The sequence below is a fragment of the Notamacropus eugenii genome, chromosome 2 (genome assembly GCF_028372415.1).
Source record: "Notamacropus eugenii isolate mMacEug1 chromosome 2, mMacEug1.pri_v2, whole genome shotgun sequence".
NCBI classification, from domain to species: domain Eukaryota; kingdom Metazoa; phylum Chordata; class Mammalia; order Diprotodontia; family Macropodidae; genus Notamacropus; species Notamacropus eugenii.
The window spans coordinates 312,070,808-312,096,741 of NC_092873.1; the positions used below are offsets into that span (position 1 = coordinate 312,070,808).

At 42.0% G+C, this 25,934-nt stretch overlaps 1 long non-coding RNA gene across 2 annotated transcripts; it reads left to right on the forward strand.

Moving 5' to 3' along the window:
• The first annotated feature begins 582 nt into the window (after positions 1-582).
• On the forward strand, positions 583-25,530 carry LOC140527803 (uncharacterized). 2 transcript variants are annotated; one of them, XR_011974927.1, is made up of 4 exons: positions 624-762; positions 1,849-1,996; positions 12,129-12,196; positions 25,078-25,530. It is a non-coding gene; the product is annotated as an uncharacterized lncRNA (long non-coding RNA). The 2 variants fall into 2 exon arrangements; XR_011974928.1 differs by lacking the exon at positions 1,849-1,996 and having other exon boundaries at positions 583-762.
• Positions 25,531-25,934: the final 404 nt, after the last annotated feature.

Sequence of the window (25,934 nt, forward strand, 5' to 3'; positions counted from 1 at the left end):
GGGTCACAAGCAGACTTGGGGGAGGTGCTGAGCTAGGCATCCCAGAGCCCTGACCGCTGCCCATGTTGTTCAAGCCACGTTGGGCTCCCAAGCTGGAATTCTCCAGAGGCTACAGTGAGGAAGCCGGAGTTTGGTGTTGGCCTCCAGGTGGAGGCTGGCCAACTGAGGTGAGCTGACCCTGCTCCCCCATCTCACTGAGCTAAGCAAAACCAGATGAGGCAATGGGAGGGGAAATCCAAATGAGAGAGAAGGGATCCAGGAGAAGGAGGTGGGAGTGAGAGAGATAGCTTCTGATCCAGGCATTTTGATGGATTCCACCACTCCCCTTTCTTCTTGGCTCACAGGGCTTGGCCCAAGGGGACCATGAAAGGTTGTCCTCTGTCATTGGCCAAGGGGCAAATGGGGTGACCCCGGTCGTGCTTGGGCCCTATGCCTGGCTCTCCCACTCTCCTGGCAGGTGCTTGTTGGAATGTTGCCTCTGAAGCAAGTGAGCCCAAGGAAGCCTCAGGAAATTTGAACTTGGCTCTGATCTCACCCACAGTGCAGGGTGGGCCCCTCACTGGGAAGCCAAGCCTACCCTTCAGTCAACACTGCTCCTGGCCAGGGGAGCGTGGCTTCAGGCTGCAGCTGTCCTCCTCCTACAGGGAGCAGAAACCGAAGGCTTTCCTCGGAATCAAACGTCTCCCTGAAATGCAGCCTGGAGGCAACTCTGGAGCCCCTCAAATGCTGAGCAGGGGGCCAAGAAGGGGATGAACTAGAAAGGTAATGATAATAATAATAGTTTTATAGAACATGAACTCTTCCATCCTACCTTCCCAGCCTCACTCAGCATCCCTCCCCTTCCCTCTCTCTACAATCCAGCCGGAGTGCTTTTCTCATTGCTCCTCACCCATGGTACACTGTTTCAAGGCTGTCCCCTATGCCTCTTAAAATCCCTCTCCTCCTCTAGGACAGGGGTTCACAAACTCCAGCCTAAGGGCCAAATCCAGGCTTCCTCTTTTTCTACAGCCAGAGAAAAGAATGCTTTTTAAACATTTAAATACAATAAAATTTTATTTTCAAATGTAAAAAATGTCCCTAGCTCTGGCCAGACAACACTAGGAGGCTGTGGAGGCTTTCCAGACACAGTGTGCTGACCCCAGTTTCAAGACAGAGCTCAAGCAACACTTTCTCTGTTAAGCCAGATCCACCCTTACCTATAAGTTCCTTTTCTCCCCCAAAACTTTATATTTAACTACTTGGCATTTATTCTCTTTAACTCTTCATATAGGTATGTGGAGGTAGTCGGGGGTGGTTAGAGAGCTGTCCTCAAAGGCAGGAAGAATGGGTTCACCCACTTGTGATGCATACTGACTGTGTGACTCTGATTAAGTGAATTATTTGTTGCTTATTTAATTAGGTTAATTTCAATGCTGTAAGTATTTCTCAAAACACTAGATTGTGGAGAAGGTGCTATCTGCATTAGTAAAGGGAGTTTCTTCACCTGGATGTCCAGTTAGGACCTTCTATATTTCTATATGTTTTTATCTTGTGGCACTGTAGTGCACAGAGCACCTGGCCTATAGTCAGGAAGACTCATTATCCTGAGTTCAAATTTGACCTTAGATGCTTACTAGCTGTGTGACCCTGGACAAGTCACTTAACCCTGTTGGCCTCAGTTTCCTCATTTGTAAAATGAGCTGGAGAAGGAAATGGAAATCCACTCCAGTATCTTTGTCAAGAAATCCTCAAATGGGAGCTCAAAGAATCAGACAGGATTGAACAACAATAATCTTGCTTATTAGCATGTAAACTTCTTGAGAGTTGGGATTGTTTCTTTTTGCTGCTGTTTTGTGTTTGTCCTCTCAGGTCCTGCCAGGCCTATGCCCTGGTCTGGTGGGGAGACTGCCTTTACCCCCAAGACCTGTGGTCATGCCTTCCTGGAAGAGGTGATTCCAGAGTCAGTCTAGTTTTGGTGCCCAGGAGAGGGGCCAGCACAATGATTGGCACACAGCAGGTAAATGCTTATTGATCAGTTGATCCTACCAACAACACTTTGAGGTAATCACTACAGGATTCACTTCATTTTATGGATGGACCAGAGGAAGGCTCAGAGAAATGAAATAATTTGACTGAGGTTGCACAACTAGTAAGTGTCAGAGGCAGGATTTGGACCCAGATCTGTCCTGACCCCAGGTCCAGCCCTCTTTCCACTCTACCTCAGACTGCCTCTGAGGCCCTTGGGGTCATTTCCATTGTAACATTCTTTGAGTCTAAGTCACAGTCTATACAATGACTGGTCCGTATAGTATGACACACAATTCCCGGAGGCTAATTTTTCTCTTGAACTCTCAGCAAACATTTACCATCCTCTGGAATTCCTCCCTCCCCAAGTTTCCCTTCCTTGCCAATGTAGATTAGGCAGGAGGCCTTAGGGGCCTTCCCATGGTAGCAGAAGGCAGTGAAAGGAGGCCAGGATTTGGAGTCTGAGATGCCTGTGTGCCCTTGGGGCAGGTCACGGAACATGTCTGGATATCAGTTTTCTCATCTGTAAAAGGGATGACTTGGACTCTAGGTCCTCTTTCAGCTTTGATTCTGATGAATTCTGTTAGTGAAGGGAAAGTTTCGATGGTTTGGGGGCTTCAATCAATCAATATTTATTATGTGCCAAGTATAATAAGGGAATGCAAAGAAGTCTAAAACATTTCAATACAACCACAGGCATTACTAAAAGTGCCTGCTATGTTCAGATCCTACTGTACTGGGGAAGATAGAAAGGTTAGGGATGCCATAGTCCCTGCAGTCATGAAGCGTATACTCCATTAGAGAAGACAGGACAGAAACTAGTAGCAATAGCAAGAATCGGGATTCTCTGTCAAATGAGGAGGCCAGACAAGGTGGGCAAACCCAGCGCTTCCTCCAATAGAACTGAAACTTGTTGAGGTCAGAGGCTTCCTTCCTTCCTTCCTTCCTTCCTTCCTTCCTTCCTTCCTTCCTTCCTTCCTTCCTTCCTTCCTTCCTTCTCTCTCTCTGTTATTCTAGATTCAGTGTTTAGCACTCAGTAGGTGCTTTTAAATGCCTATTATTTGACTGATGCCTATTGATGACTCTGGCCTGGCATGACTGGGGAAGGCCATATGAAATATATGGGACTTGGGGTGAGCCTTGAAAGATGGGCAGCATGTAGATAGGAAGAAAAGAAATAAACATTTATCAAGTACCTACTATGTGCCAAACACCGTGCTAAGTGCTTTACAAATATTATCTCATTTGACTCTTACAGCGACCCTGAGAGATAAGTGCTATTATTATTCCCATTTTACAGTAGAGATTGAGGAGTATTGAGATGAAATGATTTGCCCTGAGTCACACAGCTAGTAAGTGTCCAAGACTGGATTTGAACTTAGGTCTTCTTGATTCTAGGCTCAGCACTTTATCCATTTTACCACTTGAGTAGAAAGAAGCAGGGAGGACATTCTGTTGGAAGGAAAGGTGAAGGGCAAAGTCATAGAAGTGGGAATTTGTAAGGACTGGTGCCGGCTTGGGAGGCAGTGAGTAACTCAGTCTAGCTGGAGAGAGAAGGTGGAGAAAAAACTAGAAGAGAGAGATTACATTTAATCTGTTTTTCAAGGCCATCTAAACCTTGGGACAGTTGTTAGTATTCATGTTGGAGACAAAAAGTGCCTTTCCAAAGATAGAGTGATTGAGCAGTCTTTGGGCATTTTGTTTTCTTTTAATTGGCTTTGAAAGGCCAGAACAGGGCCTCTGCTAACAACAAGTACTGGGCCTTTTGCCTTGAATTAAAGAACTCTGGAATAAATTAGTTGATTGTATAATGCTTTTCAATTCCCAGAAACTTGGCCAGAGCAGCTCTTCTCCCCTTATGAAAAGAATATTTTTCAATTCCATTACTTGACCTACTCCTTTAGAGAAAATACTACATCCTCCCCACTCCCTCCCACACCAGGCTCCTTATGGTAGAATTAGTTTACTTCAGCACTGGAGATTTGGAGGTCAGAGGACATGGCTTTACATGCTAGGCCTAGGCCCTGGGCTGGTAGGGGCATTGCCTTTACCCCCAAGACCTGTAGTTATGCCTGCCTAGAAGAGGTAATCACAGAGTGAAACTGGTTTTAATGCCCAAGAGAAGGATCAGAGACACAATTTTATGGGACTAAAATTCTAGAGTCTGAGCTGGGAAACACCTGTTTGGTAGTGGAAAGGGACACAGCTCTGTTGTCTCTCAGCCCCATTCATCACAGCTTTTCAGCAGTCCCATAGTTCAGAGTAGCATCTGAGGCACCAGAAGTTAGGAAAAGCTTTTCATTGCACAGGGTATCAGGAACCAGGCTGGAGGCAGGCAATGTATGAATCTGATGGTCAGAGACTGGAAATGTTAAGAGAGAAGTGCCACCTAGGTGGGGATTTCTGTCTTTGTTAAGAATGCTTGGGAGTCCAGTCTGAATATATTAAGTAGGAATTGTTGGACAGGAGTCAAAGTCAAGTTGATAGTAAAACATCAGGACAAAAGCCAAAGAAACCCAAAGGATACTTGGAGAAGAACTTTGTTGGACAGTTTGTCGTGCTCAGCACATCTCCTGGCAGAGTCTTCTTCTGACACTGGAACAATAGCCTTTTAAAATTAGAAGAGACCTTAGAATTCAACTAGTTGAAAACTTTCATTTTTAAAAGGGAAACTGAGGGCCAGAGGAGTCATGATGACCGATGGTAAATGGCAGAGTCAGTATTCAAATCTGGGTCCTTGGACTCCAAACCAGTGTTAGTTCTACTAGATGCTGCCAGCTTACATATGTATGTTCTCGTAGTTTTCTTTTCTCTTTCTGAAAGGGGTGAGGTTACAGAATCATCAGGTCATAGATTTAGAGCAAGAATGGTCCTCAGAAACCATCTTGCACAATGCTACAGGATGCTAGGAATCACCTGTCAGATATATAGCCAGCTCTTTCCCCTGCCTGAGATAATTTTTTTCTTTCCTATGTCCTTTAGCTCCAGGTTTAACATTCCATTTGTGTAGAAATGAAAAGGAATAACCCCCCTCACAAAGTATTATTATTTCATAGCACTTAGACCCAGAAGGAACCTTTGGGAATATCTGGTCCAACTTCCTCTTAAGTGACCTACCCAAGAATATACAGCTAATAAAATAATAGCAATAATAATACAGCAGAACCAGAATTTGAATCTATATATGGGAATGGGGCAGCTCAGTGGAGGAGTGAATAGTGATGGATGTGGAATTGGGAAGACCTGAGTTTGAACCCTGTCTCAGATACTTAGTAGCTGTGTGACCTTGGACAAATCACTTAAATGCTATATGCCTCAGTTTCTCCATTTGTAAATTATAGATAATCATAGCACCTGTCACCCAGGGTTGTTGTGATGATAAAATGAGATGATATTTGTGAAGTACTTTGTAGTTATTTATGTAGATACAGATATTAGTTATTATATAGATTATATACAATCTATTATATAAATACTGATATTAGTTATTATTATTATAAATGCCAAATCTTATCTGTTGTTGTTTAGTCGTTTCAGTCATATCTGACTCTTTGTGACCCCATTTGGTTTTGTTTTGGTTTTTTTTTTGGTAAAGATACTGCCATTTATTTCTCTAGCTCATTTTACTGATGAGGAAACTGAGGCAAACCAAGTAAAGTGACTTGCCCAGGGTCATACAGCTAGTAGTGTCTAAGGATGAATTCAGGCATTCCTTATTCCAGGCCCGGTGCTCTATCCACTGCACCTACACCCTTAGATTTAAAAAAATTGCCTTCCCAAGAACCAGATGTGGGAAGCTTAGCTAGGAAACAGCAAGTTCATCTGAAAGCGAACTGGTCTTTTTTAGTGAGCTGAAAGTTAAATATGAGTCAACATTGTCTTGTGGAAGAGAAGAAGTTAGCAGGAACTCTGGCTCTATTGAGAGAGGTACAACATGCAAGCAGAAAGATGCTCTGGTCTCATTGCCCTCTACCCCTGGGAGGCCACAGCTGGAGGGTTATGTTCAATTCCACGTTTTAGGAAGAATATGGAGGAGACTGGAATGTCCAAAAGAGGACAACTAGGATGATGAAGGGCTTCAAGTTTCATGCAAGATGAGCATCATTTGTAGAAAAGGATAATGTTTAGTTTGGAGAAGAGATTTAAGAGATAAGTTCTAGCTGTCTTCAAGTATTGGAAGGGTTGACATGTGAGAAGGAGTGAGTTTATTCTCTTGGCTGCTGCGGTCAGGGCCAGGGATGGTGGGCAGAAGACACAAAGAACTGAATGAATAGAGGCTTGATGTCAAGAAACATTTCCCAATAATGAGAACCATTCCAAAGTGAAGTGGGCTGGCTTAGAGAGTGATGCGACCCATTCCACCACCACCATGACTACCACTTGAGGTCTCTGAGCAGAGACTACACAACCCTTCATCCAATAGTTTATTGTGGAAAGGATCCTCTTTCAAATGTGAATTGAATTAACTTTTACTTCACTGAAAAGAGATTGAGGTTGCAGGGAAAATCCATTGAGGCTTCCTATTTCTGCCCTCTCTCTTAAAAAAAAAAACCCCAAAATCGTATTAGCTAATGTTTTGTCTATTTCCTTGGTCTTACAAGAAATAATGTTTCTTGATTTAAAATCTTGGTAGTTTTTGTTTCGAACTCTTTTTTTGATGTTAAGAATTTCTATTTCGTTTTTTATTTAGGAGTTATTAATTTCTTGTTTTTCCTTTACTTTCTTCATTTCCTTCCTTCCTTCCTTCCTTCCTTCCTTCCTTCCTTCCTTCCTTCCTTCCTTCCTTCCTTCCTTCCTTCCTTCCTTCCTTCCTTCTTTCCTTCCTTTCTTCCTTCCTTCCTTCCTTCTTTCCTTCCCTCCTTCCTTCTGCCCTTGTCTTATAAATTCTACTTCCTTCTATCCATCCCTTTCTCTCTACTCACACCTTCATTCCATGCAAGCCCTCATCCTCTCTCACCTGAATTATTACAATAACCTCCTACTGCACAGTCTCTTCCTGCATCCAGTCTCTCCTCTCATTAACTAGACTTTGCACAGTGACCACAATGGTTTTCCTAAAGAACAACCTGATCATGTCGTCCATTGCACAAGAGTGTTTTCATGGTTCCTTATTGTCTCTAGGAGAAAATACAAATGCTTCTGTTTAGCATTTAAAGCCATTTACAATCTTGCTCCAACCTGTGTTTCCAGGCTTACATATTATTCCATGGTACGAATTTTATGTTCTAGTGAAGCCGTCCTATTTACTGTTTCTGGTGGTGTGGTGGATGGAGCTCCAGGCCTAAAAGCAGAAAGACCTGAGTTCCAATCTGGCCTCAGACTAGGTAGGTGACCCTGAGAAAGTCACTTAACCTCTATTTGCCTCAGTTTCCTTATCTCTAAAATCCCTATAATAATAGCACTTACTCCCAAGGTTGTTGTGAGGATCAAACGAAATAATAATTGTAAAATGCTTAGTTATTATTACTATTATTTGTCTCATTTCCCACATCCATGCCTTTGCCCATCCTTTTCCTCATTGTTGGAATACTTTTCCTCCTCCCCTCTGAGCCTGGGAACCCTTAGCTCTCCTCATTAGCTCAATTTAAATGCCACCTCCTTCAAGAGACCTTTCATGAGTCCCCCTGATAGTTAGTGTCCCTCATCCTGTTGGAAATGTTGTTACTACTACTACTACTACTACTGCTGCTGCTGCTGCTGCTACTACTGCTACTACTTCTGCTACTACTACTACTAGATGACATTTATCCATTGCTTTAAGATTTATGAAACACTTTACATATTTTAACTCACATTTGTATCTCAAATGTAACTCACATTTAACTCACATTGTATCTATTTCCCATACATCCTCTGCTTACATGTCTGTGAACAGACATGAGGATTCCCCCTCATGTCATGTCATGTCCCTGAAGTCAATACTTTTGTATTGATATCTCCAGTCCTAACATGGTACTGAGCATATATGGATATGTTTGCCAATTGACCTACTGGACCAAATGATCTTTTAGCTTTTGGCTCTATAATCCTCCTTTATTTCCCTAAGCCTCAGTTTCCCTAGCTGTAAAATTGGGATAATAACATCTTAACTGCTTCGGAAGACTCTTGTAAAGATCAAATGGAATAATGGGCATGAAAGCACAATGCCAACCATAAAGCAATATATAATTAGAGGGTGTTACTTTTCTAAATGCCTCAGTGAAAAGGTCCCAATTACCAGTTAGGTCAGGAACAACAAGATGCCATTCAAAAGTCAGGTGTAATTATTCCCTTAACCTTTGCTTGAGTGAGCCCTAAATATATTAAATTTTTTCATCTTTCCTAGTGTTTTTCCTATCCCCTGGGAGTCAATTCTCTACCTCTTCTTTCTCCTCTCTTTCCTCTGATTGGCTGTGATCCAACACCCAGATGCATTTGTCATAACTTTGTCTAAAAGATTAGACTAGTCAGTGTTGGTGAGGTTGTGTCAAGGGAGCATGTGAATCCACTTTTGATGGAGCTGTGAATTGGCCCAGCCATTATGGAAAGTAATTTGGAATTATTCGAAGAGAGTGATTGAAGTTACTATGCCCCTTGACCCAGATATTCCATTGTTAGGCCAAAACATTTGTGACAGCATTTTTTTTTTGTAGTTGTAGCACTGATACCCATTTGTGTGGTGGTGAAGAATTGGAAATTGGAGAAATACTCATCAATTAGGGAATGGCTGAACAAGCCGTGGTATACGATTGTGATGGAATACTACTGTTCCATAAGAAATGAGAAAGAGGATGCTTGCAGAAAAACCTGGGAAGACTTACCTGAACTGATGCAAAGTGAAGTGAGCAGAGCCAGGAGAACATTGTACACAGTTACAGCAATATCGTATGATGACCATCTGTGAATGATTTGTCTATTCTCTGCAATACAATATCTAAGACAATTCCAAAAGACTCTTGATGAAGAATGCTATCCACCTCTGGAGATAGAGCTGGTGGAGTCTGAATGCAGATCAAAGAACCCTTTTAAAAAACCCTTTATTTTTCCTGTTTTCTTTTCTTTTTGGAGGTGAGGTCTGTGTTCTTTTTTTGCCACATGGTTAATATGGAAATATGTTTGGCATGACTTTACTTGTATAATCAATACCAAATTACTCTCCTCAAAGAGAAGAGGAGGAAAGAGGAGGGAGGGGATTTGGAATTTAAAAATTATTTTTAAAATGTTAAAAATCATTTTTACATGTAATTGAGAATAATAAAGTAAAAACATCCTGAAAAAGAAATGGCTAAACAGGTTGTGGTACATGAATGTAAAGGAGTATTATTGAGAATGAATGAACAAATGTGATGAGTACAGAGAAGTATAGGAAGACTCATACGAACTGAAACAAAATAAAGTAAGCAGAACCAGGGAAACCATATATACAATGACCGTAGCAATGCAGATGTGAAGAAGAACAAGACAATCAAACTGGAATAATACTGTAAAATTATTGGTTTGATCCAAAGAAGAAATATAAGAAGTTGTCTCCCCTAACTTTTTCTGCAGAGACGGGAAATCATGATCAAGGAATACTACTTGTAATGTCAGATTTTTTCTACATGTTAGTTTTGCTAAACTAATTTCTTCTCCTCTTTTATTATTTGTTCTAAGAGATGACCTATGGGAGATAACATATTGGCAATTTTAGGTAATGTAAGTACAAAAGATATTGATAAAAATATATTAAAAATAAAATTATCTGGGGCAGCTAGCACCACCATAGTGCACGGAGCACTGAACCTGGAGGCAGAAAGACTCATGTTCCTGAATTCAGTTCTGGTCTCAGACACTTACTAGCTGTGTGACCCTAGGCAAATTACTTTACCCTATTTGCCTCAGTTTCCTCATCTATAAAATGAGCTAGAGAAGGAAATGGCAACCCGCTCCGGTATCTTTGTCAAGAAAATCCCAAACAGGGTCATAAAAAGTTGAACATGACTAAAATGACTGAACAACAACAAACCCTTATCTACCCTGAACTCTTCTTAACTCACTCACTCCATGCTTTTGCATGAATGAACTCGTTTTTGATCATCTAACTTCTTAAGGGGACTGACCTGTTATTGCTGACGTTTTCAAATGACAGATAAAGCCTTGAAGTAAACAAAGTTAATTTGGTTTCTTCACAATGTCAATCACAGGTTTGCTGTGGGTCAACTGCCCCAGCATGTCCTGAGGTCAGCATTACTACTGGTCTTTCCTCCAAGGATCCATATAACTTTGATGTTAATATTCACCAAAACCTAGATCACCAGTGTGGCTACCAAGCTGGGTTGTACCCAGTCTATTTCTCTCCTTGCTGGGTTTGTTTTCTTTCTTGGTTATCATGACCTAAACCAAAACTTGAGCTATTTAAGATTGCATCTGCTAGTTAGTGATGCAACACAGGAGAACATGAACACATCCGGGGCAGTGGGTGGAGATGGCCCAATGAATGTTTGTTGAATGAATGAGTGACTGAAGGATTCAGTAAGGTCTTTGTAATATAAGTTTGAGATGATCTCATCTCTCCTCTAGCCTGTCTCCTGCCAACCCAGATTCATCTGAGAGAAGAGCCCAACTCCAAAATTGACCTCTGGAGTTAGATTTGGGGTCTGATTTGTCAGGAACCTATAATTATCCCCATTATACCTGTTTTTGATGATTCACAGGCAGTGGAACCTTCTATGAGGCCTAGTTTCCTCTCTATGGGGGAGTTTTTATTGTATTCATTCATTTTTTTTTTCTGATGACTCATGAAGTTAAGTGTATAGTCTCATATGAGAAAAAGCAGGAGAAGAAATAAGAGGCTTCCACATGGGGAAAAAATGTAAAAGAAATAAAAGCTAGCATTTATATAATACTTCAAGGTTTGCAAAGCACTTTTTATATATTATCTCTTTTGATCTTCACAACTCTATGAGATAGGTGCTATTATTATTTCCATTTTACAGAGGAGAAAACTGAGACTGAGAGTGATATTATTCTCATTTTACAGATAAGGAAATGGAGGCTCAGAGTGGTTTTAAGTGACTTCCTCAGGGTCACACAGCATTTGAGGCAGGATTTGAACCCAGGTTTTCCAATCTCTAACTCCAGCACCCCACCTGCTGAGCCCCCTAGCTGCCTCCAAATCTAGCTAATAACAAGGTGATTCTTCCCTCCTCACACTAGGACCTGAAATTTGCTTTCCAAATCAACGGAACACTGCTGTATTTCAAAGATCAAATGCTAAGAGCTTCCTCTAAAATGGGATCCCCCTCCAAAAACAGGGACCAAGGATGGCATGGAGGGCATGGACCATGCTAGGAAAGGAGTTTATCGAACCAACAAGCACTGATTAAACATTTAGTATATGCCAGTTACTGTGCTGAGAGCATTTGGGATACAAAGAAAGGCAAAAACACAGCATCTGTTCACAGGTGTGGTGGCAAAGAATTGGAAACTGGAGAAATGTTCATTCTAGTGCCAGTGCACTGGTTCTGGAATCAGAGGACCTGTATTCCAGTAGTGCCTCTGACACTTCCTACTTGTGTAAGCTAGAACCAGTCACTAATCTCAGTCCCTCCTTTTTCATCTATAAAATGAGAGGCTTAGACTAGGAAACCTCTAAGTTTCCAACTAGCTCTTGTTGTTTATATAGGCAAGTCACCTTAACCTCCCTAGTTTTTCCATTTGTAAAATGGAGATAATAGGGCTTATGCTAACTACTTCCCAAGGATGTTGTGAGGAAAGTATGATGTAAGCTATAGAGCTCTTGTGAGTTACTCCTGTTAACATGGAACCAGATTTACATGTCTAGGATGACAGTTTGGGACTCCAGAATCACAGAATCTCAGATCTGAAAGGGACCTCAGAGGCCATCTAGATCATTTTGTATCAGATCAAGTTTCCCCCTTCACAGGGTGTCCCACCCAAGTCTCTGATTGAAGACTGCAGTCCCAAGGCATCCACTCCCAGCTGCCAGTGCTTTGGGAGAGCTCTTCATTATTAAAAATTGCTACCATTCATCTGTTAACTGAAAGTTTACAAAGCACTTTACGCTTGTTATCTCATTTGATATTTACAACAACCCTATGAGGAAGGTGCTAACAATAGCCTTATTTTATATTTCTCTTTTGCAGATGAGGAAACCAAGGCTCAGAGAGTGCTCCAAAGGGAAGATTTGAAAGGAGGAGCTCCTAATTCCAAAGTCAGTGCTCTTTCTTCTATATCATGAGCTTCCTTCTCTCATTAGGAAGTTTTTCTTTATATTTAACCCAAATTTTTTCTTGTTGTTGTTGTTAATCAAATAGCAATGCCTGACTCTTTGTGACTCTATTTTGGGTTTCCTTGGCAGAGATACTGGAGGGGCTTGCCATTTCCTTCTCCAGATCATTTTACAGATGAGGAAACTGAGGCAAACAGGGTGAAATGACTTACCTAGAGTTTAGTAGCTACCAAGTGTTAAAGGCTGCATTTGAACTCAGGTCTTCCTGACTCCATGCCTGGGCACTCTATCCACTGCACCACCTAGCTGCCAGCCCATGTCTTGCTTTTCTCTAATTTTACCCATTTCCCTTTGTTCTGTTCTCTGGGGCCATGCAAAACAAGTCTAATTAGACATGTACTAGCTGTGTGACCCTGAACAAGTTACTTAACCTCTGCCTCAATTTTCTCAAATGTAATGGGAGTAATGATAACACCTACCACCCAAGGTTGTATGAGGATCAAATGAGATAATATTTGTAAAGTGCTAAATACTGTTCTTGGCATATAGTAGGCACAATATAAATCCTAGCTATACTTATTATATTCCACATGACAACCTTTCAGATACTTGAAGATAGATATGTTGTACCACTCCTATTCTTTTCAAGGAGTCTTCCCTTGTTCTAGATATTAGGAGAAAAGCTGGTACCCAGCCAAGTGATTTCTCCTAGCCCAGAATGTAATCACAGATAATTTTATTAAACTCAATGTAAAGACAAATGTAATCACTGAAAGTAGAAGAGTAGATAATAGAGATAATGGGAAGTTAATGTGTTAACATATGTCAACACTCTGTTACCCCTTTATGAAGTCTGAAGCACTCCCTGATGGAATTAGGTAATATAACTAGGTAGGAAATTGCTGCAATCAGTCTAGGAAGGAAGCATGCTGGACGATGAGCATCAAGTGATTTCCTACTCCCATTGACATCATCCATTGAAATGGAAACAAAACACCCACCCTATCCAGCATCCGGAGAGTCTCTTGGGTCCAGTTAGAGGTGCAGTTGAGATGCAGAAATAGAAAGTTTCTATTGAGACAGAGAGAAGCAACTTTCCAGACAGGAAGCAATTTCAAGGAACAGGACCCCTGGCAGCAGAGAAGAGAGCTGATTATAGATTCAAGACAGAATGAGCACTGGCAGTTAAGAATTCAGTTGTGGGAAAGAGCAAATCCCTCAACTTATCTAGCAGACACTGTGCCCAGGAGAGAATAGCATGAGGATGCCGTGTTATCTTGGCTACATGTTCCTGGCTTTTCTAGCATTATAGTTTATGCCAGAGAGATCTTGAGAGTGTCCTTGTATCATTTTTTCTGGCCACCATGTGATTCGCCAGCTCCATGCAAGTTCTCCATAAAATAGTCTTTTTGGCAAGCTTACATTTTGCATTCGAACAACGTGGCCAGCCCATCAATTGGAGTTGTGCTCTCTGAAGCATAGTTTGAATACTTGGCAGTTCACCTTGAGTAAGGACTTCAGCGTCTGGTACCTTATCCTGCCAGGTGATCCTCAGAATCTTCCTAAGACAGTTCAAATGGAAGCGATTCAGTTTTCTGGCACGGTGCTGGTAGACTGTCCATGTTTCACAAGCATATAACGATGAGGTCAGCACAATGGCTCTGCAGATCTTCAGTTTGGTAGTCAGTCTAATACCTCTTGTCTCCCAAACCTTTCTTTGGAGCCTCCCAAACACTGAGCTAGCTCTGGCAACATGTGCATCAACCTCATTGTCAATGTGTACATCCCTGGAAAGTACACTACCAAGGTAAGTGAATTTATCCACAGCATTCAAAGCTTCTCCATTTGTTGTAACTGATGGTTCCACATATGGATGGTGTGGTGGTGGCTGATGGAGCACCTGTGTTTTTTTGGTGTTAATTATTATCTCTCAAGAACTTGGATTTGACTGTGCAACATGGGAGACACTGGCACAGGACCGCTGAGCATGGTATGCCCACATAAGAAAAGGGTCTGTGCTCTTTGAGCAAAGCAGAATTGAGACAGCACAAAGTAAATGCAGGATGCACAAATTTGGAGTATTCACCCCAAACATTCACATGCATTATCTGTGCCCAACCTGCGGTAGAGCATTCTGAGCTCATATTGGTTTGAGCAGCCATAGTTGGACACACTGAAATTTCACTTTACAATGGTGATGTCATTTTGGTCCTCTTCAAAGACAAAGGAAAGTAACCAACTAACCAGTTTATGTCAACTTTTCCCACAGGTACTGGGTGTCTGTACCCCAGGTTTGTGGGGGAGATGTTTTCTAGATGTTTTTCTTATTACGTCATATTACTAAATACTGTTAATTCAACCTAATTGTATTTACTGACTGACTATTAATGATAAGTTCTTTGGTGGTTTGCAAAGTATCACTTTAGAAGTGTGTACTGACTGGGCTCCCTTTGAACCCAAGGTAATAGTTTTACTCTACAGAATAGCCCACAGAGTGGATACTACATAGAATTCCTAAGAGATTGAGAGTTCCTAAGACTAAGAGTTGGACACTAGTTTCCTAAAGGAAGAAGACTCCCTTAACTTGGAGAAGAGGATCGATCCTCCAAAGAGACTGCTCTGCAGTGGAAGGACTTAAGTCATTCCTTGAGGAATCAGGATATTTGCATCTTGTCAAGTTTTCATATTGTTCTAAGCCACACAGATGGTGCAGATCCAAGGGGAATGAATGGAGAATGTTTGTTTAGTAGTCCCCTAAAAGATCTTTACCTTTTGAAATGAGTTGAATGAGTCTTACAGACTGATTGAGTGTTCTACATTTCTGTATTTGATCAGGGTCCTTTGCATTTTTATGCATTTTCTTCAGTAGGTGAAACAAAGCCTCTACCCTTCCCAATTTTCATATTGTACACTGAGAGTCAATATAGTAGTTGAAGACTGTTGCCTACATTTGAGGAACCCTAGCATCAAGCTACTTGTCCCTTATTCAGATTTCCCAAAGTGGGTTCAATGAGCCAAAGAGAGAAATTGACTTTTTGGGGGTCAGGTCCCCAGGAGTTAGTCTCTGTCCTTGTGAATTCAGTGCTTTTGTGGGGAGGCTAGTTAAATGCCTTGCCCAGAGTCACATAACAAGGAAGTATCTGAGGCAGGATTTGAATTTAGGTCTTCCTAACTTAAAATCCCATAGTCTATCCTATCACTTAACTATCTGTCTAACCCTGGGCAAATCCCTTATTCTCTTTCTGCCTCAGTTTTCTCATCTGTAAAAGGAGGATAATAATAGCACCTAACTCCCATGGTTGTTACGAGAGTAAAATTAAATAATATTTGTAAAGTATGTACGTATATAATGCTAGTTACTGTTTTTGTTGTTAATAATCACTGTACAACCTAATTGTCCTAATCTGCCTGAGGATCCTGTTTTGCAAAATAAATTGTTATAAATAGTTAAAATGAAATCTTTTTGTTAGATTTCAATAGGATAATATAGTGATTTACCAAACATTCCCCTGGCCCCCTTGACAAGCTTATTGTACTCCCTGGGAGTAAGCAATGTCATAGGGTGGGGACCCTCTGATGTAGTCCAATACTTTCATTTTATAAAGGAAAAAACTATTCTTCAGGGAAATGAAATGACCTGCTCAAAATCCCGTAAGAAGAAGAACCAAGAATTGAACCAGATCCTCTAGACTCCAGATCCAATGTTCAATTCCCTGCACTAACATGGACCCTAAAATTTGTATCTCATGCCTCATATAATGCTCTGCATGCAGTGGGTGCCTAATAGTTGCTTGCCAGTATTGTAGGGACAAGGTGTCACTCAGTGGATTTTATCTCTGTTAAGATAATTGCATGCAAGAGCCAGGGAAAATCTTATCAGTTTAAGAAGCCTTCCTGTAGGATCCTCCAATGACTTGGGGAGATGTTTGCTACTTGTAGAACTCTGGGGGCCATTCCCAGTTCTGCCCAAAGGAGGAGTCCAGAGAAGAGATCGAGAAAGTCCTACATCACTGACTCTGTCTGAGGAAGCCTGGATTGTCTAATTCCCTTTCACTATCCCATGTGTGTGAAGGGTTGGGAGCCAGGGAGAGGCCCAATTAAAAGGGTCACTACTGGAGGCATAGAGTGAGGAGGAGCAGGCTGGGAAACTCAGCCTCGTCAGCTTCAGCAAACATCTTGTCCAAACTCAGCGTCTTAGTCATCATTCCTATGACTGGAGCTCCATGTCCTCGAGGTCTCTCTCTCTCTCTCTCTCTGTTTCTCTCTCTCTGTCTTTCCCTTCCTCCTTCCCTCTGTTCCTGTCTCTCTATCTCTTTCTGTCTTTATCTCTCTCTCTTCTTCCCCCCCTTCCCCTTTCTTCATCTCTCTTTCTCTCTCTCCCTCCACCTCTCCTCTCCCCTCCTCTCTCTTTATTTCTCTCTTCCACTCCCCTCTCTCTTCTCTCTTGCTTACTCTCTTTCTTCTCCTTTTTCTCTCTCCATCTCTCTCTCCTCTTTCTCCTCTCCTTTCTCTGTCTCTCTCTCTATTTCTTTCTCCCTCCCTTCTCTCTTTCATTTTCAGTAACCCTGCTTCTCTGTCTCTCTTTTTCTCTGTGACTCTGATTATCTCCCTCTTTCCTTATCTTTCTCTAAGCACTTAGCTTTTCTAGGGAACTGGGGATTTCCACTCTGGAGCATCTGTGAAATCTAGGGCTATTTCCTGTTTTCCTTTGCCCTCTGGGAAGGACTTGTCTGTTCCAAAATTTGGGGGAAGGTGGCTCACTTCCTCTGCTTCCTCAAGGGAAGCCCTGGAATGTCTCCCTCAGCCTCCATTGTCAGTGCCTATGATGGCTTCTGATAGAAGGACATTTGAGGTTCCTTAGCACTTCTCACACACACACACACACACACACACACACACACACACACACACACACACACACACACACACACTTTTCCTTGCAAAAGGTGGGATAGGGTGTGTCTGTCAAAGAGCAGTTTCCTGGTGCGCTTGACTGATGCAGCCTGCCTAGGGAGGGTACAAAAGGTGGAAGGGTAGCCTGGGGTCAGTGGAGAAAGTGCCGATCTTTCTGAAGGTTCAGTTTCTCAGACCAAAAGTGAAACCAAATGTGCATGGAGAGCTGGCCCTTTTGGGTCAAAGCCTAGCCTGGAGAGAGGTACAAGCTGGCTTTCTCCAGAGCTTTGCTGGAGCTTCTCCAGAGTTTTGCTATAGTGATGGGATTTCAGGGATACCAGGAAGAAAACTTCCTCTCCCAAAAATCCTCTTTGTGTGTATGTTCGTCCGTCATTACTGAAGAAAATTATGCCATCGGAGAAATAATGACATGACATGCACTTTGTTTTGAGTGAGGGAGGGCTGTGCAGGTCACCAGCTTCACTTGTCCTCCAGAGTCATCTGAATCCAGTGACCAGACATTCATCAGGATGACTGAAGATGACCCAGGAGGAGGCAATTGGAGGTTAAGTGACTTGCCCAAGGTTGCACAGCTAGTGAGTGTTCAGTGTCTGAGGTGAGATTTGAACTCAGGTCCTCCTGACTCCTGCACTGGTGCTCTATCCACTGCACCACCTAGCTGCCCCTCTTTACTTGTATAGTAAAGGTATGGCACTTATCATTCATTTCTTCATTCATTAAAAAATCTGTGCATACAGTGCCCATTAATGTACAAGAGGAGACAGAGTGATCAGCTCTGGGGTAGCCCTGGGGTGACACCTAGAGCTGAGCTGACTCAGCTCAAACAGGAGCCACCCCTCTCTAACCAGCCCAGCCCAGATTTCACCAACCCCCATTCCTGACCCTCAGGCTTGTCATCTAGGAGCTAGATATATACCCTGAAGTCACTCACATACCAACTCCTCTCCCTCTTTCCACTCTTTTCTCAGGGATTGATAATCAAAGCAACATTACCAATGCCTGCGACTATCAGCTGCTCTATGTTGTGCATCCTGTTGACTGAGTTATAGGCTACCTAGGTCTAAGCTTCTTTTCCTGGTCGCCACCGCCTGCTCCCTCGTTATCCGTCCATGCCGTCCCCTTCCCTCTGGTATGCCTGTCCCATTTCCATCATGCAGCTAAGTGGCACAGTGGATAGAAGATCTGAGTTCCAATCCAGCTGTAGACACGCACTAGCTGTAAGAACCTGGGCAAGTCGCTTCATCCCTTCATGCCTCAGTGGCTTCCACAATGGGCCTGCTGGGTTATTGAGAGGGCTGAATGAGGCAGCTTTTGTACCGCATTTAGCACAATGCCTGCACACAGTAGTGCTTAATAAAGGCTCATTCTCTTCCCTCTCTTTCTGTGGTTAACAAATTACTCTTAACGTTAGACTTGTGCTCGCTATCCTGGAAATTACTCAGCGCATATTTATGTTTATGTTTCGGGGAACAAGTTGTCCCCACTCCTCTTCCCCTCAAGCTTTTTAAGAGAGGGTACTGACGTTGCTTTTTAAAAATCCTTAGTAGCGTCTGGTACACAGTAGGCATTTAATGCTTGCTGGATTGAAGACCCAAGGCATAAAGAAGAGGGTAATGTGAAGTTGAAGGAAAGTGGTCTCTGACCTCAAGAAGTTTATAGACTAGTAGAGGAGATATGCTGCCTGCACAAATCTATGTACCTGGAGAGACAGTGGAACGAGGTGGTAGAAGGAGCATTGACTAGGGACTCAGGAAATTAGGGAGGCCTTAGAGATCCCAGTATCTAGACCATGCGATTCTTGCCAATCTTTTTTTTTTTAACCTCTAGATCTCAGTTTTTATCTCATTTTGCCAATAAGATGCATGTAGAATTACAAATTAGAACAACTCTGAGGTACCACCTCATACCTATCAGAATGTCTAATAGACAAAAAAGGAAAACATTGGATGTTGGAAAACTAGGACACTAATGCACTGTTGATGGAGTTGTGAACTGATCCAACTAGTCTGGAGAGCAATTTGGAACTATGCTAAAGAGCTATAAGACCGTGCATACCCTTTGATTTAGTAATAACAGTGTTAGGTATATATTCAAAAATATCTCCCAAAAGGGAAAAGGACCTATCTGTACAAAAATATTTATAGCAACTCTTTTTGTGGTAGCTAAGAACTGGAAATCAAAGGGATGCTCATTAATTGGGGAATGGCTAAACAAATTATGGTGTATGATTGTAATGGAATACTATTATGCTATAATAAATGACAAGCAGGATGATTTCAGAAAAACCTGGAAAGACTTACATGACCTGATGCATAGTGAAGTAAATAGAAACAGGAGATCATTGTACACAGAAACAGCAATACTGTTTGATGAAGAACTCAGGATACAACGATCCAAAACAATTCCATAGGACTAATGTGAAGCTCACTATCCACCTCCAGAGAAAGAACTGATTGATTGAATAGACTTAAGCATGCTATTTTTAGCCTTTTCATTTTTTTCTTTTGAGTTATCTTGTATACAATGACTAATATGGAAATGCTTTACATAACTGCACATGTGTAACCTATATCTGATTTCTTACTATCTCAGGGAGAGAGGGAGGAAGGGATAGAATTTGGAACTTAAAACTTTAAATAAAAGTGGTTGTTTTTTTTTGAAAACGTCTGAGTTCCCTCTATGAATCAGTGACCATGAACTGGAATCATGGAATCACAGAGGGACCTCATAGGTAGCTGAGTGCCAAACCCTACCACTCACTAACTGCATGACCTTGGAAAGAATGCTGGATTTGAAATCAGACAACCTGGACTTCTGTGGAACAAAAAAATTTGAGCACCAGTTTGAATAATAATGAAGAAATCCAAACATCTAAGCTCTCTTATCCACCCCAGGACTGCAGGAAGATAGGAAGAGGCATGCAGGGTCCTTCTGCTGGGGAAACCAAGTGGACTAGACCTTCGATTTCACTGAATGACGGAAGTGCCAGTAAGGAAACTCCCTCTACTAGTGAAAATCAGCACCTGCTTAGCAGCTTCTAGTACTGGAGATTTGCCTGAGGCATTCAGAGTTTAAGTGACTTGTTGAGTTGTTTCAGGTTCTCTGTCCACCATTTGGGGTTTTCTTGCAAAGTGGTTTGCCATTTTCTTCTCCAGCTAATTTTTCAGATGAGGAAATCAAGGCAAAGAAGGTTAAGTGACTTGCCCAGGGTCACACATTTATTAAGTGTCTGAGGCTGGATTTGAACTCAAGTGCTCCTGACTCCAGGGCCCTCATTCTATTCACTGTGCCATCTCGCTGCCCTTTAAGTACCTAGGGTCATATAGCCAGTATATGTCAAAGGCAAGATTTGAACTGAGAACTTTCTGACTTCTAGGCCAGATTTCACTTCTCTCATGATACTGGTTTTTGAGGTAGGCTTTGAAAAGTTGATATTATAGTTATGCCTTCATATCATGGCAGTTAGGGGAGTGGTGACCCCATGATCTGGAAAATCTGCATAAAATTTTTGGGCTCTTCCTTTGTACCAGGGAAGAAGTCTGAATTATTATGGTATTAAAAGATAAAAGATGTTGATATTATACATAGACTTTAAGCATTTCTGAGTTTCTAAACTTTTCTAGTGTTGTCTGTTGGCCTTCACACTTTGTCTGAAGCTTATGAAAAACATCCCCCAAATTCACGTTTATTTCTTGTGCCAACCTATTGAAACTGCAATAGGAAAAGTTGCAATGTGGAAGAGAGAACTGCATTTCAACAGCCAGAAATGGGAGGGAGGCAGTGGGCAGGGGAAATGGGGTCATTTCAAATGGAAGGCACAGCATGAGTAAAGGTGATTTGTTCCTGGAAGGGTGAGTGATCCAGTTTTGGCTGGAGTATTTTTGTCTCCTAGAGGCCTCATTGGAAGGGGTAAGTGAGAATATGTTCTTTGGCCTCTGAGCATCATCTCCGAGAGCAAACATGAAATCGCTGGTCTGTGTGCAAACTCAGAAGCCTGGTTCTGCTGAACCTGCTCAAATTTTGTATGGGTTGCCTCTTTGCTTGCTAATTAGATACATCGCTGATGGCTCTTTTTTCTTAGCCTTTCGTATCTGTGTTCCCTACCTGGCTGTTACAGATCTGTCTTGCCTAATGACTATAGCTTGGACTTGATGAATTCTCTGGGTCAATCCCTCTAAACTTTTTATGGAGATTCCCCTCTGCAGCCCTTCCAGATAAATTCCCTGCCCAAGATGTCCTTAAAAGTTTCCACAGCCCAACCAGTCATATCAATCTGGTCACTCTTATTCATTAACACCTGAGAGTATTTCAGCCCACTGCCTGAAAAGACTCAGTGGGAATGCGACATAGGGTATCTGAAGGAAGGAGGTGGAAGCCAGGAAGACATTGACAGTGGTCAAAGATTGTATGGAAAGTGGGTGTTCATCGACTGAGAAATTGCCAAACAAACTTGAAAAAGTGAATGGGAGGTAATACTATTACGCCCTGAGAAATGATGACTATGAGATAAGCAGAGAAACTTGGGAAGACTTATATGAAGGGTTTGGACAATGTCATCAGGGCAACAACTTACTCAGTGACCACAGTGATATAAAGTATGACAACACTGAAAAACTTCAGAACTTTGGTCAATTCAGTGACAAATTGCGATCTTAGAAGACTAATGATGAAACATGCCTTTTGCTTCTCAACAGAGAGAACATAGAATCATCAGATCTAGAACTGGGAGATATTTAAAAGTAATCTAGTCCAACCCCTTTCTTTTAGGGAAGAGGGGACTGAGACCCAAGGTAAGGAAGGTGTCCAAGATCATGTAGGTAGTAATTGACAGAAACAGGATTTGAACTCAGATCCTCTGACTCCAGGGCTAATGCTTTATCATATTACCTCCATGTGTCTAAGATACATCTCTAAATTTGGAAAGGTTTATTTATTTGTAAGCTTGTGCTACTTTTATATACTGTCAAAGTTGAAGGTCCAAAGTCAAAGAGCAGAGACAATGAAACGTTTCTGTAAGGGTGGAAATGAAGCATTACCTTTTGTTGAGTGTCTAAGGCTTTAAAAAGTACAATCAGGTATTAAAAGACCAACAGAAACATTCCACCCCACCCCCAAATAGCTGTTTAACTGCCTTTGTCCCCAGGCACTCATTTGCAAGATCTAACAAGATTCTGGGAAATGGTGGTCACCATAAGATAGGGTGAGTTCCCTCACCAAGGGACTCCAGTTCCAAACTAGGAAGAAATGTGGGATAGGAGAGGCTATACCTTGCTCAGTCCCTATCTGGGATCCTCAGGCCTAGCCCCAAAGTGCATCTCATGGTGGGCCGCTAGGTGGCACAGTGGATTAGAGCACCGGCCCTAGAATCAGGAGGACCTGAGTTCAAATCCAACCTCAAACACTTACTAGCTGTGTGACCCTGGGCAAATCACTTAACGCCTATTGCCTTGCCAAAAAACGGTGCATCTCATTTCTTCCATGAAACTATCCGTGATCAATATCTTCACAACAACTCTCATATATATCCCATTCTCTCCATTGACAGTCACTGCTCTGGTTTAGTCCCCCAATGAGAATCAAGAAGATCTAATTTCAATCCTAAGCACTTACTAGTTGGGTGACTTTGGGCAAGTCACTTAACCTCTCTCTACCTTGGTCTCTTCATCTATAAAATGAAGCTTTTGAGAAGAACTACCTTCCAGAGTTGTTGTGAGGATAAAATGAGATTATATAAAGTTCTTTGCAAACCTTAAAGTACTATACAAAAATGTTAGTTATTATTATGTCCAGAACAGAACTTCTTACAGTATTTACTCTCCCATTCCTCCAAATCTGCTCTTCTTAACTTTCTTATTTACATTGAAGGAGTTCTTAAATTTCCAGTAATTCAGAGAGTTGCCTTTGACTTTCTTCTCTCTCACCTCCCACATCCAATTAGCTGCCACACCTGTTACTTCTACATTCACAATATCCGGACTATTCATCCCCTTCGTTCCACTTACACAGCTACCATTTTCAGTCTCTCATCATCTGTCACCTGGACTATTGCAATAACAAAAAAGTGTTTATTAATATCCTCTCTTTCTTAAATCATCATAGTTATCCCAAGGATCCCTCTCCCTCTTCTGCCCTGAGAGCCATCCCACAAGATCAAAGAGTATTTTTTAGAGAAGGGAAATAATTAATCACAACTGATCAGTAACATTGAAAAAATTCTGAAAAAATTGCAATGTGTAACACCTGTTGACCTTTCACCTTCACAAAGCGATGGGGCTGGGGGCTGTCCTCATATCTCTTTAATTGAGTCCTGCTTGGTCTTTGTAATTTTGTTACATTTGCTTTTGATTTTTTGGTCTATCATTGTTCTTTTCATGCAAGTTGCTGTAGTTACTGTGTATATTGTTTTCTTGGCTCTGTTTATCTCACTCTGCATCAGTTTGTAGAGATTTTTTTCCATGCTTCTCCATCACACACATCATTTTTTTGCAGCACAGAAATATTCCATTGAATGTATGCCCCACAATTTATTTAACCACTCCCCAATTTATTTTGTTTCCAGTTCTTAACTATCACAATAAGTCTGCTATCCATATTTTGGTGCATATGGTGACAGAGGTGGGGGGAACTTACTTCTTCTTAACATCTTCCTTGGGGTGTGTATGTGTTTGCTCTTCATTGCTAAAGAAGACCGTGCCATCAGAGAAATAATGACATGACTTGCACTTGACTTTGTTTTGAGTGAGCGAGGGCTGTGCAGGTCATCAGCCTCACTTCTCCTTCAGTGCCATCTGAATTCAGTGGCCAGATATTCATCAGGATGACTGGAGATGACCAGGATGAGGCAATTGGGGTTAAGTGACTTGCCCAAGGTCACACAGCTAGCGAGTGTCTAGTGTCTGAGGTGAGATTTGAACTCAGATCCTCCTGACTCCTGCACTGGTGCTCTATCCACTGTACCACCTAGCTGCCCCATGGGGTATAAGCCCTGTAATGGAAACTCTAGTTCAGCAAGTATGGGTATTTGTCACTTTGCATAATTTCCAAATTGCCTTTCAAAATGCTAGTACCATCTCACAGCTCCCCCAACAATGTATTAGTATGCCTCTTCTACCACAACCTCTCCAACATGGACTGTTGCCATTTCTGGGTCATTTTTGTCAATTCGCAGGGTGTAAGGAAACCTCAGGGCTATTTTAATTTGCATTTCTCTTATTAGTAGTGCAATAAGTTTCTAAATAATCTTCCTTTTTCCATCCTCTATCCTCTCTAATTCAGCTGCCAAAACGATCTTCCTAAGGCACAGGACCAAATGTGTTAATCCCCTGTTCAACAATCTGCAATGGCTCCCTGTCTCTAGAATTTGTCTCCAGACTACCTTTCTACTTATCTCATAAACTCTATGTTCCAACCAACGTGCTTGATTGCTATTCTCTGAACTTGGCATTTCATCTTTTATCCCTGTGACTGGAATGGATTCCTTTCCCATCTCCCTCTCTTTAGAATCCTCCAATTCCTTCAGAGCCTAACCAAGATACCACCTCCTATGAAAATCCTTTTCTGATCCCTCCAGATATCAGCACTGCCTTCTGCTTTGTCTTCTGTCTTTGTTTATCTGTGTAGGGACTGTATCCCTGCAATAAAGCATAAGCTCTCTGAGAGCAAGGTTTGGTTTTGTCTTTGTCTTTGTATGCACAGTATCTAGCTCAGTGCCTTAATAAATGCTTGTTGGATTGAATTGAATTAGATCACGAGTCCCCTGGAACTTATAAGGAGTTATATCCATTTGTGTAGGAGGCAGAGAATGATTGTGCTACTGGATTCTCTCTAGTTACCTTGTTGCTGTTTGTCCTTCATTTTTGAGGAGGACCAACAATGCATTGACTTGAGTGTGAATTGGATTTAAGTGAGGCAGAATTGTGTAAAGTCGTTAACCTCACTTTGTCTTTCAGAATCATCAAGGTCCAGTGACAGGACAAGAGTCAAGATGTTCAGCAATGGCCTGGGATGCAGTGGATGCTCTTGGCGTCTTTGATGTCTGACCAGACTCTAAGTGCTCCATAGCACCTGTTTCAGCCGCCTTTATTGCCATTGGAACAAATTGTTCTCATCTGCCCCTTTCATCAGAGGAAGCCTTCATGTGCTTGGCATAGACATCCCCCCAACTCACCAATAGGTTTGAGGTCTGTCAGTTACCCTCAACCTGGGTTAACTTCTCTGCCAAGAAAGTTTTACTGGAGTGTAATTACTGTGCATGCTACAGCTTCTTGGAAACACAGGTGAAGGTTGGGTGAATCAGGTGGACATCAGGTGGAAAGCAGCCCCGAAAAGAGGTGGCAAACCCTTATACCAGAAGTGCTCATCCTCTCGGAATTCTGACATCTTAATTAAATGCTTTTGCTATAGGTTTTGTGGCTCTTTTAGGGTAAGTTGGATGTAAAGAGGGTGTTGTACTTGTGGGGACTCGAACTATAGTTTTCATAATTAGTTACCTAATAACCTGGGCAGGTAGGTGGTGCAGTGGATAGAGCACCAGTGCAGGAGTCAGGAGGACCTGAGTTCAAATCTCACTTCAGACACTTGACAGTCACTAGCTGTGTGACCTTGGGCAAGTCACTTAACCCTAATTGCCTCATCCTGGGTCATCCCCAGTTATCTTGATGAATATCTGGTCACTGGATTCAGATGGCTCTGGAGGAGAAGTGAGGCTGGTGACCTGCACAGCCCTCCCTCACTCAAAACAAAGTCAATGCAAGTCATGTCATTATTTCTCTGATGGTATGGTCTTCTTTGGCAACGAAGGATGAAC